The following is a 12,880-nucleotide window of genomic DNA, read 5'->3' on the forward strand; positions in this document are numbered from 1 at the left end:
TGCCCCAGCACTCCCCCAAGCAGCTGAGCTGATTGGTGAGAAGCACCATCGCTAATGCCAATCTGAATCAATCTGGCATCCCATTATCCTGTTATTTTCCATCCCATTTATTTTATCTCTCAGTCTGCAACACAATATCTTCAGGCACTTGTGCTATTCAAGGGTTAAAATACTTGCTGCTCGCACACCTGATGAGGTTAAAACAGAGGCTTTGGTGATGATTAATCATTAGCAGTAGTTTCCTCCACATTCCCTACAGAATAGTTCCTAAAAAAGGTCACAGTAGGAGCCTTGTGTGATGCTCTAAATACTAAAAATAGTACATCATTACCAGTGCAAAAAACACTTGCTTTTGGGCTAATTTAAAATGGATTAACCTCTATGCAGGCCATATAAGGCGAGTCAAAGTTTGGGCAAGATAATGCACTTCGCAGAAAGCAACATAAAAAAACCTGAGTGGTGCTGCAGAAGATAACACCAAGTTGCAAAACCTCCTCATCAAATGCAGTAGAACAGGGGAAAGAAAAGCCAGCCTTTGGTTTACAGAGCAGATGGGTGCACAGAAAAGGGGACAGGCAGATTTTCTCCCCCTTCCAGGCCACCCCTCACTCTACCCTGGCAGGGGCTGTGGCACCAGGGGCCCAGTGCTGGTGGCATTTACGAAAGGCAGCAGCTCTGTTCTCTCCATGCTGTTTCAGAACTAATCTTGGGGAAAACAGGCACAACTTGTCCAGTGACATTTTTCTGCTGGGCACCTCTCCAGTAAATCCCAGCACAAATCTCTGGCTGGGGCCAGGAGAGAGTGCCCAGGGTGCCACAGAGCCTGCGACCCTGCTTAGACCCATTTACATTCCCTTCTCTGACTTGTCCCTGCTCTAACGCCCAAGCTGCATTGGGAGAGCAAGGACACCAGCACCTCGGACACCTCTACAGCTACGGCAGTGCAGTAGAGCCTGGGCGTTGCAGGTGGGTACATGGGACAGGGATGCAGATGCTCTGGGCTGCTGCGTGGTCTGCATTCAAAGGCCTTCAGCAATGGGGCCACTGGGGTTTCCTGTGCCACATGCTCAGATGCAACAGACATCTGGCAGGATTACTGTTGACTAGGCCATTAAAAGACACGTGGGTACTGATGAACCATTCCCTTCAGGAGCCACACACAACAAACCGCTCTAACACCTGGTCCGAGGGACACCAGGGCTATTGCTCCTGCAGCAAACCCTGACAGCCAGAGCTTTGCCCCACCTTCCCCATAACATCCCACATGTGGGACCCTTTGGGGCATGATCACTAGCAAAGTCACCACAACATATCTACAAACAGCACCAAAAATAACAGTGCTTGTATGTATTGATGGGAAGCTGTTGAAAACTCTTCAGCCTACCAGCTCTGGGCCAGAAGATGAGGCTCACTGGCATCTTCTCTCCCATATTTGCATCTCCAGGTGGATGCTCTCCAGCCTTACACCCAGCATAGGGATGTATATATAGGGATGTATATACCCGAGACACAAACTTTGTGAACTTGAATATAACTCAATGTCTTTGGAGTTAAAGTTGGGGTGAGCAAGGTCACAAGGACACACAGGCTCTGACACCAACACACAAAATAAGGCACTTGTCTTCCCAATGTCACAGAGTCCACACCAGGGCAGAGTTGTAATATTTACCTGTCCCTACGGGCACAGGGAAAACGAGTTAACTGATCTTATGAAATCCACTAATTAATGTTTATAAAGATTCAGAGATCAGAGTCCCTCTACAATTATTTTATAGCACACCCAAGTCTTTATCAAGAGACCTGTTCATAACCTCAGAAACTAGAGTGATGCTTTGGTTTAATCCAGCCCTTCCCCAGCCTAATTTGGCAGCAGCCAGGCTGGTGCAGTGCAGAACATGACTTGTCCAAGCCCTTGAAGGACAAGTTGAGGTTTCAGAACCCAACCTAACCAGGAAGATAAAGCTAATGTTACAATGCAAGAGATACTCTGCATGAAGAGCACTGGGACCATGTAACAGCACTGATACCATCTAAAACCACCAAACTCTTGCACAGTCCTTTTATTCCCAGCCAAGACAAACCTGGCATGAGCTGGAAGCAATTTCACTGCACTGTCTGCAATGGCAACCCTTAAAGACCCAAAGAATGCTGATCCTAGCCATGCTGGAAGCTTGCAACACGTGCCCAGCAGCAGCAGAGGCCGGAGCAACTCAGCACCAAAGTCTTACAGCAGGAACAAAGAACAACTTTGCTTGGAATCTGCTCAACTGCTGCTAAGCCAGGGAGCGCAGTGAGTATCAGAACAGATAAAATCATGCATGTGCTATCATCCTGGTCCACACTGTGGGGCCATGAGGGCTGGACACTCTGGAAACTATCAGTCCATGAGCAGGACATGGCTGGGATCACACATGACACCACGCAGCAAGGTTACTCTTGGGAGAAAGTGGTTTCTCAGGTTAAACCCTTAATACCCAATCAGTTTTTTGCACATTGCTCCAAATGCCTCTCCCTCTGCCTTTGGAAATATGGTGGCATCAGATTTTCCAGCAGGAAAACTCTTCTCTGTAGTGAGCATTTTATTTCAGCAACGTGCTGAAGAAGTGCAAAGGGTCACGGGAGAGCTGAGATGACATCAGCCTCTTTACTATTAATCCTGTGTTGAATATTATCCAGGAGAGAGTAATTCTTAATGGGGCCCCAGTTTGTCTTGTTTAAACTTGCACATACCTGAGCTACTTTTAGGCCTAAACCCACAGAAAAGAAAATAATGCAGCTTGGCTTTAGTGCAAGCAAGAGAAGTGCTAATTCCACCTTCTTTTATCTCCAGGTTTACTCAGTAGTACAGAGCAAATACACAAAAATGGAGATTGTTACATTAAGGCACACCTAATACTACTACACCATTCTTAATGCCAATTAACTCTGGGGCCTTTCAACATTGCAATCACTCAGAGCACGCTTCAGATAATACAGCTGATAAGGTAAAAAGAAAGTGGTGTGATCAGCAGCTATAGGTAAGCCTGAGCTTCAGCAAGTGGAAAGCAAGCAGCACACAGCATCTTTGTTCTGCAGGTTTCCACAGCTTTATTGATAACTAACCCAGCTCCAACACCCACATGCTGCTATTAACTATGATGCTTTATATGCACAAGAGGCAAGCCCCAAGCAGTAGGAAAGAAATTCAGGAACTCAATTTCAGTGCTAAGGTTTCACCTTATCCCAGGTTTACAAATAAAACCAAGTGTAAAGAACCAAGCAGCTGGGCCAGGCTTGCCAGACAAGTCCTGGTGAGATATTAAGGACAGACCCAGGCATCCTGCCCCTGGCATAGCTTGGAGCTGGCTAGGGTCTTACTCCATGTGAGAAGAAACTGCCAAAGGAGGTAAGTGTGTGAGCAAAGGACCAAAACCCAGCCCATGCAAAAGACACCTTTGCTGCCTATAGACATTGGTTTTCTCTGCAGGATGCAGGTTACAGAGCTTTCCAGCCCACTTATTAGTAATGTAGAGACATAACTGATGGTGACCCAGAAAAGCCTACAGAAAGTGTAAGGCTATATTAGTATATCAAAAGATATTTTAAAATAATAGTTTTATAACCATATGGCTGCTAGTAATGGCAAAGAGTCTCCCATGAAGTCCAGGTCTGGCACTGACGTCCCATTACACAATGGATGCCAAAAGAAGCCAATGCCAGCAGAGGAGACACTGGTCAACATGGTTCAGCTCACTCATGAGATGCCCAAAGCTGACATAGAAACCTACACAGTCAAATGGGGAAACTCCATGGCTGATGAGCAAGCAAGAGGCTGCAGGAGCCTAAACTGCTCAGCAGCTTAACCTTTTAATTTTCATGCTCTAAATTAAGTCATTAGGTTTGGTTATTTCTGAGATGGAAGGTATGATCTTCATCTCTAAATATACATGTGGAAGGCTGCCAGGGGGAACGTGGGCCTCCAAAACCAACAGGCAATTCAGCTTTCAGGAGAACAGAAGCCCTTGGAGACCTCAGGAGCTGTTTGAAAGGTCTTTGTTCACGTCAGGGAGAGGAGACCTTCGTAGGCTTCACAGATCAGGAGAGCCTACGTTTCTGATGCAAACTGCAAAGCGACAGAGCCTTCAAAGCAGGGAAGACGTGTGTAAGCAGAGCAGCCCTGCAGTTCAAAGCAGCCACAGAAGTCTTGATCCAACAGCCTCCTGTTAATGAGCGGGACAGTGCCCCGAGGAGCTGGCGATACTCCCTGTGCCTTTGGATCCTCTCACACCTTGGACCGAATTAGCTCAGCTCATTTTAAACCTGTTTATGGCAAGACCACAACACTGCTCATTGTCATTAGCTACCCTAGAGTATGGGACCTGTCTGACAGCTCCAGACTGTGACAAAACCCAATGGGGCTTTGCTGGAGGAAGGCTCAGGCTCCTCACAAGGCTGGGATGCTTCAGGAGCCAGTGCAAAGACCAGGCTTTTCACTGGCATGGCAATGTCCACATGTGGTACCCATGATACGAGGGGCAAGGCATGATGTGGGTATTGTAGGAAGCCCTACAATGCAAACCCTAACTATTTCTTTCCCCCACTAACTCAAATATTAGTTAACAGATGATGCACTAACACCACTTGGGCACCAGTACCACCCAGGACATCAGAATGCTCCAGACTTCAATGCACCAGAGATAAAACCGTCAACAAGGAACCAGGATCACACATACAAGTGTGGCATCAGCCCACGGGATGGGAGATTCCTCCCAAAGCACACCAGCAGCTCTGTCAAGCTGTTTTCAAGCTGAACACACACATTTCAGCTTCCAAAAGCATTGCTTCTCTGCCTTTTTCCCTGAAAATCAAGATTTCCAAATGTTAAACAGTTATAAATTTTCCACTGGGAATCAAAAAGCATTTAGAAGAAAATAAAAATGGGAAGGACTACTCAAAAAGCATTTGATAGCGTGGGGGAAGTAACCTGCAGCACTTACACCAGGCAGAGAGCTGGTTCAATGTTCAAAACCAAGTTTAGGAGTTGCTAGATTTAAGAAAACACCTTGTTACAACTCATAAAGACAATTGATTAAGCCACAGAATTTGACACTATGGAAAAATAAATTATTGCTTGAGGAGGAGGGGAAGAAATAGGTTTTTTTCAAATGCAAATGTAACCGGACTGATTTGTGCCAAAGAAATTTTGTTTATATATTTCTAAACTGCACTGTTTGTTCTTTGGCACAGAGCTGGGAAACCCGGTTGTGGCTCAGAGCTCATGCTTACAGTGCAGTCACCAAGCCTCAGAAGGGAAGGTCTAGAGCCATGGGATGCCACCCGGTCAAGCACTATGCAAACTGGGGATGTGTAACAAAAGCAGCCCAATGGCCTCAAAACAATAAACCCATGCTTGGATTAGCGCTTCAGACTGGTTTAGCAAGCGCAATGACTTGGAATCAGTGTCTAGAAGTTTTCACTGGAGCCATAACAAAGTCAATCTAACTCATTTCAACAGGCTTTTCCCTGTTGCAAAGACAGGATCACCCGGGTTTTATAGGGGAAGGAGCCTATCAGGGGAAATGCAAGTTAAAAGAGCAATACCCGTGAATTTTAAAGTCATCTGCACTGCCTTTTATCTATGTGCTGCTGAAAACATGAGCAGGATCACGGCAAATCAGGTCATTTCACACCATGGAGCCATAAAAGAGCTCTCTGGATCTTGCTGCTCTAGTTAAAGATGGCTCGGGCAGAGCAGTACTTGCAGACAGACTACCCACCAGCCTCCCTGCGCTAATCAGAAACAGAACCTTTTGACTTGGAGACTAAAACCAGTCCCCGTTGCTGCTTTGCTGAATGAGCAGAACCCATTAGCAGGTTTCAAGTGAGTTTTTCTTCTTTTCTCTTGGGCTGGATCTAATTAGAAAAGGAACAGCACCACCAGAAAGGCTAAAATGAAACTGTCCCTTCAATTAGTGAAACATCACTGGCAGGAAAGCCGGACCTCTGGGCTGCTGGTGTGCTGTCTGCGTCTTTGACTTGGCTCTCCAGGAGCACCGGGCACTCGCCTGCCTTCAAACCCTGCTTGGTAGCTGGATGCTAATTAAATCAAATCAGGGTTTCAGCAACAAAACATTTCTGGAACACATATGAGCAGGGACAGGCTGACTGGTACTGTGGTCACCACCCTAAAGTCAGAGCTGCTCCTTATCCAAGGGATGGAGAAGGGAGACAGAGGCAAAACAAGATTACTGGCCATGCCAGTGCTCCCCAGTGTCCTGAAGTTCCATCAAGCATGATGGAGGGAGAAGGGCCAGCCTGGACCCAAACTAACCTTTTCTGCCTTACCCCAGTAAAGGAACCTACCAACCAGCCATTAAACCAAAGGTGGGTTTGGTTTAACCCAAACCCTCATGCTAAAATGTGTTGAGATTTCACTCAAACTCACTACAGTCATGACAAGATTAACATATTTAATTAGTAGCTCCTATATTTAGCTGTTGCTGCCAACTCCTCAGTGCAATACCACAGACATAAGTCCATTTCCAAGCACATATATGCTCATGAACATCAAAAGGCTTGGAGATGCCATTTGGGATCAGGAAACCAGGTATTCTGATGCAAATACATCCAGCCCTATTACCCTCAAAAGCAAGGCTCAACCAGAAATACAGCTTCTTCAGACTGGGATCCCTTGTGACATCCAGTCTTTCCTGCTTCTAGCAAGATCTGGAATTGCCCTGAAAGAGCCTTTCTTAAGATAGCTCAGAAGACCTGTTTTTAGACTTCACCTCCTCTGCACACACACTTCTGAAGGTCACAGGACAGGAGGTGGTGACATCACTGACCTCCCCTTCCCCAAGAATCACCTTCTGATGTCTCCTGCTCATGACAAGGATGTCATGGGAATCATACAGGTATCATTTTCCATTCCCTTGAAAAGAAGGGACTTGCCTGAAACCAGAAGTAGGATTAAGGCCTATAGCCCACTAATTCCCAGTTTACCAAACTGGGAAACGGCTGGCTCCAGGTCTCCCACTGCAAATCAGCAGCCCCCCCCATCCATGCTGCAAAATAAGTTTCTGCTCAATGTTTCAAACTGAGTGACTGTAATGAGGAACATGACTATTTTTCCACTTAATTCTCCCAAAAGACCGCAAGATTTACAAAAAGTGGATCCAAACAACGGTAAGAGAAGAGGCCATTCCTGTGCTCTGTTAATGGGGTGTTAAATTATCTCAATTACATGTGTTGCAATGTCACATATTTAGCTCTGTAACAAGCACTAAAATCTTGGCATTGCTTTTGGCCAAAGGCAATTGCTTATCAAATGCAGTGCCAAAGAAAAATGATAACTATTTCCTAATGCATTAGAGGAATTTTGCACTAGATGCAGAGCTTCATTAGCCAAAGACAAATGCATTGTGATGGCATGGTTTTAATCTATGCGGGGTCTATGCCGGCACTGCAAGAGCATGTTGTGGCAGGGAGGTCTGTGGAAAGAGGCTCCTGTTGAAAAGGAGATGAGCAGAGCACAGCCAGAGACATGTGCACCGATGCGTGTTAATTTACTCGTGCTGCTGTTTAATATTATTTAGAAAGCTTGCTGTCTACATTCAGTGAGGGAACAGCAGCAGCACCAAAAGGATGTGTAAGATTCATTACACTATGTGAAGGATTTACATATTCATAGAATCATTTAAGTTGGAAAAGACCCTTAAGAACTGTCCACCAGAGCAGGTTGCTCCAAGTCCTGTCCAGCCTGGCCAAGATAGAGTCCAACCATTAACTTAATACCACGAAGTCCACCAACACTACCAAGGTCCACCACTTCAGCAAGAAGACTGACTGCAGAAGCACCATCCGCACTAGTAAAAGGAGAAATAAAGATGATCTGCTACCCTGAAGAACGTTCAGCTCTTTGCTGGATATGCAACGCAATTTATGCTGTTTGGAGAGCCTGGAGGACTGCTGTGTCAGGACTGCTCTAAGTCACACAGGCACTGTCACATTTAGGTTACTGGCTTCTTTCAGCCTGGTTTGGAAATCCTGCAGCAACAGCTACAGCCTGCCCCAGCACTTCAGCATTTCCACACCCCAACCCTTATGGAACCTGGAGGAGAAGAGCCTGCACTGAAGGGAAAAACAACACGGGGGAGGAAGAAAGTGAGCTGAACTTTCTTTAACCCCAAGAAGAGTGCAACGGGATTTCTTATTTTCTTCCCTCTAGTTTGTCCATCCCTAATTAGTATCTCAGAGAAAGCCATGCTGGTATTTCTTAACCCCGCTCACACAGGGAGGCTCAGCACTGCTTGGTGCTGCAGAGATTCATAGTTCATGCTTTGTCCTCTTAGCACTTCTCCCAGGCCAGACCAGGGACCAGACCAAGCCAGACATAAAAGCACACTTTGGTTCAAAGAGTCCTAAAAAGGTGCCTGCAACAGCATCTTCTAGGAGCTGGAGCACCCTGGCCTGAAACCAGCATTGGGAGTTGTGCTGGACTGAGGCTTAATGACTTGGCCATCCAAAGGTTGACCCACAGATAAAGTATATCTATTACTTTGCAGCTCCCCATGGGGACAATTCCCTGACATTTTGTCCATTTAAGCTCAAGGGTGAGGAGCTCAGCTTGGGAGGCTGCATCCACCCCAGGTACAGCTCCTAGAGATGCGAGATGCTGAGGTGGAGAAGGAAGGATGCATCCCACTCTCCCTCTCAATACTGCAGGGCTAGCAGCTGGTCTCAAGGAACGCAAATTCTTCTGCCATCTACTACTAGAACTACATCAACTACAGAGATTTCTGCTCAGAGGGGGTATTAATAGGTGCTTCCCAGGAATGCTGTGGGAGGGAACCACACAGACACAGTCCATAACATTTGGGGAAGGCTGAAGCAAGTTTAGTTGCTGTCAGGCCCTGAGGACTACTTACTGGAAGCATTTGTCAGGATATTTCATTCACAACAACCAAAATGGTAAGAAATTCTGGACTTGCCACTAAATATTCATAACTGAACTCGGATCTAAGACATACATCAACCAGGCCAGGGAACAAAATCAGTGCTAAATGATCTGTTAATCAAGAGAGTCAAACAAAGAAGCAATGACTTACTAACAAGCCAAAATATGAGCTTGCTCATGCAGAAACCTTGCTGTTCTCTTGGATCAAAGCGCTTGAAAGGAATCTCATCAATTCACCAACCCCTCCCACTCACAGGCTACCCAGACCTGGCCAGTACATGCCTTTGAGGATGGCAGATGATTTTAGACCAGATGTTGTCAACCAACATAAGCTCATCTTCAGAGCGATGACACAACTTTACGACCCGTGGCATCTGGCTTGCCGGGACTTCCTACTGACCGGAAGGTTGTAAGAGGTGTCCTTAATAAATATCACACCCCCCAGAGCGTACCCACCACAACAGGACTCACAGATGACTTCTCCTGCAGAAGTGCACTCATTAACAGCTAGAGAAGGGGTCTCCATGGGAGGGATTTACTCCAAAGAAGACACATCCTTCCTGATAATGTGTTCCAGTTTCCTTTTCCCTATTAACATCTGGGGGATATTTATAGATAGCCAATTTAGCTCAGTGGTTCCACATATGGTTCTGCAGCAGCGCCTTTTTCAAGCCCTAGCGCTCGCTGGGTGTAAAGAGTGCAGAGAAACCCTTTTTCTGGAAAGCAGTGAGAAACGATACCCAGCACATTATAAAGCTGAACAAGGAGTCACTAACATGTGAAGAAACAACAGGAAAAAGGAATTTAAGGTTGAATAAAGTGGTGGAACAGCTCTGGAAAAAAACAAGCGAAGATTATCCCGTTTGTATAAGATATTCCGAAACCTGGTGTCAGTCCATCATGTTTTGTATTAAACCCAGATGTATATCATCTTCTCATCAAAGAGAAGTGGCTGTAGTTGTTACAGTCGGCCAGCTGGTTTTAAGCTCCCCTTTTCCCTGTAGCGTAATATATCCCGCGCTCATTGGAGCTTATGTCCCATGGAATATCTTTGCAATTTGTAACCAGCACACAATGCGGCTCAGCTGTAATTCCGTAAATCACCCTGGAAGCCTCCGTTTAATAATAAATCTTCTGATAGCTCTGGACTGCAAGGGACCAAGTGAAGGGCTGAAAGGGGATTGGGTTTTTTTGCCTTTCAGAGAAAAAGAGGGATGCAAAGACATTTGGAAAAGCCACAAGGGGTCAGTGTCTTGGCAGAAATCCTCCTTCACCGTTGAGGAGCACAAGCACAGTCTCAGCCCCAGGATGTTTTTAATACTCCAAGACAAGGGTAGGATTTGTGGGGGCAGGGGGTTGATTTTGATGTTTCTCCCTCCCTTCTTTTAACGAAAAAGAGCAACTCAAGCAGCAATTCTGCTTTGCTGCCCTGTTTTTCTGTTTGCTTTGGCACAAGTGACCTCTCAGGAGCAGGCAGAGGCCTAAAGGGCGATGCTGACCTTGGACTCATGTTGCTCAACCAGGATGGATGTTGGGGCCATGCAGGGAGAGGGCTCAGCACTACCAGCTTTTCCAGAACAACCTCCCAGTGCTCAGAATTATCTCCCATGGTGGGAGAACAATGCCACAAAGAGACAATGGGATCACAGCCCCTTGGGTTCACCCAGTCCCTCTACACTGGTGCAACTCCATGGTGAGCTCAAGGTTCTCCTTGGGTGCTTCCTGGTTTAGTGGCATCACCCCCACCATGCCTGGAGACATCAGACCAGCCTGAGTGTGAGTCAGGATGGAACAACATGAAGTTGCACAGTAAAGTGACAGCGGATCAGTAACAACCCAAGTACACCCAAACCTGCACTGGCCGTGGTGCAGTGAACTTGTGTACACACAGTGCCTCGCAGTATCATACAGCTCTTTAAATAAATAAGTCTTCTAAGTCTTTCCCTCTCCTTTACCCACCAAAGGGGTCCATTACCAACAGCAGGTCTAGAGAAGAAGGGACCAGAACATTTCCCAGCTCGTCTCAAAACAATAATCCCAGAGTGTTTTTAAAACACAGGAACATCTTGTTCAACATTGGGATAGAAGTTCTCATTCACGGCTATGTAAGAAGTCGGCTGATCTTTCAAGGTTCATCTGCCACCTTTCCCTATGCCAGCTTCCTGCCCACATGGAGGACTTCAGAACTGTTCTGAAGATGTTTTCCATCAAAGAGCACTGCTCCAAGAGGTGATGCCCAGGGGCCTTATGAGCCTTGACTTTGTTTCCCTCTCTCTGGTGCATTGTACTGGACTCAGATCAAACACAGAGGAGGGGTTTCTTATGGGGGCGTCTGGGTTGGTGAGAGAGGAATGATTGCCCAAGTCTTACTCAAGGAGCAGCTCCGACCTCCCACACCCCCTCTGCACACCACCACTTATCTTGAAGGCAACGTTTCACAACATCACAGTAAACCATTACTTCAGAGCTTTCTTTTACATTTAATAAACCAAAGTTTAGGAATGTCGATATCAAAACCTTCTGGAAGTTTCTTCTCAGCTTGCCTAGCTTCAGAGTGAAAACAGAACCATCCCGGCCAGCTCCAAAATCGTTGCATAGCTCCTTTCATCTTGCTTGATAGCAGCTCATCCACATATTTGGGCGAGATGTTAACTAATGCAAGAGTTCAAGGGTATGGATAAGGTTTTTTGTAAAGGAAAAGAAATACTGATGTCAGTTCCTATCAAGGCATCACACACTTGAAGTCACCTCAGATGCTGAGAAGCTTCATGCCCAAGCTACTACACAGAACCCACTGGAGGGGGAGGATTAGCCCTTATGAAATACCAGAAGCAATGAAAAGAGGGGAATCTTGTGTGCATGCAGCAAAGACAACTCAGCTGGGACTTTCCTGATGGGAGACATTGACCAAAGTACAGTTTTACTGACCATCTACATGCAACTGTTTCTTGAAGATCTGCAAGCAAAGCAACTAAAAACCACATGAGCATAGAGAGAGAAGCATGAAGGATGTTTTAAGAAGGAAAGGCACCTAGCACCCACGGTCAGAGCACTGAAGGCATTCCCATACACTTAATTGTTTCACTAGAACTGAGGAAAAACATCTGTAGGGGAAAAAAAAAGTTTTTAAAGTGTCCTATGTCAAGGGTTCAGCCCCCAGAGAGTGTCACTTCACAGGGAGCCTCCTCCAACCCACAGTGCAAGCAGGACTGGGGGAGCCCCAGGCTTGATGGGGCAGCTTGAAGAACATCAGGACATGGGTCACCAGAGGGTTTCTGAAGTTTCACAGGCTTCAGGTTCCAGAGTTATCTCTTTCTGATACTTCAAAGGTTTTAACTGGCAGAGAGTGAACTGAGCTTGAGACAAAACACCCACAGCAGTCAAAACAGGGGCTGTTTAAATCAAACTGTTCAGAGCAAGTCACCTTTAGAGACCAGTGTTACAGACTACTTTTCACTGATACACCATTCATTTCCACCACCTTCACTATGAGATTTGGGACTGAAAATCTACTTGAAAGAGGCTAAACCTCAACCATGCACACATCAATCACAGTGTCTGCAGGGGTGGGGTAAACAGAAGCTCTTGAGGCACCTTGACTGCTGTTTCTCCAGGCAGGCACAGACAGGTCAACATCCAGGAGACTGGACAAGGACCACACATAAGCTGAAGCAAACAGGAGGGTTCTGTAGAATTCAGATATTCAGCAGAAAACCTAAGAAGTTTCTGCCAAACTCTAATGTGTTTTAACTTTTCTCTTGATCTGCCAAGGCCAAAGAACAGCTCTGCCATAGGAAAACAACCCCCTTCCCTGTGAACACTGCCCATATGTGGGCCTAAAGGGTACACAAAGACATCTGCAAGGTGAGCAGAGAGAAAGGCCACTGCAAGGTCCCAACAGCCGTGCCAAACACATCACAGAGCTTCTCCTACAGACCTAGCACC

Source organism: Lathamus discolor, chromosome 8 (assembly GCF_037157495.1).
Source record: "Lathamus discolor isolate bLatDis1 chromosome 8, bLatDis1.hap1, whole genome shotgun sequence".
NCBI lineage: Eukaryota > Metazoa > Chordata > Aves > Psittaciformes > Psittacidae > Lathamus > Lathamus discolor.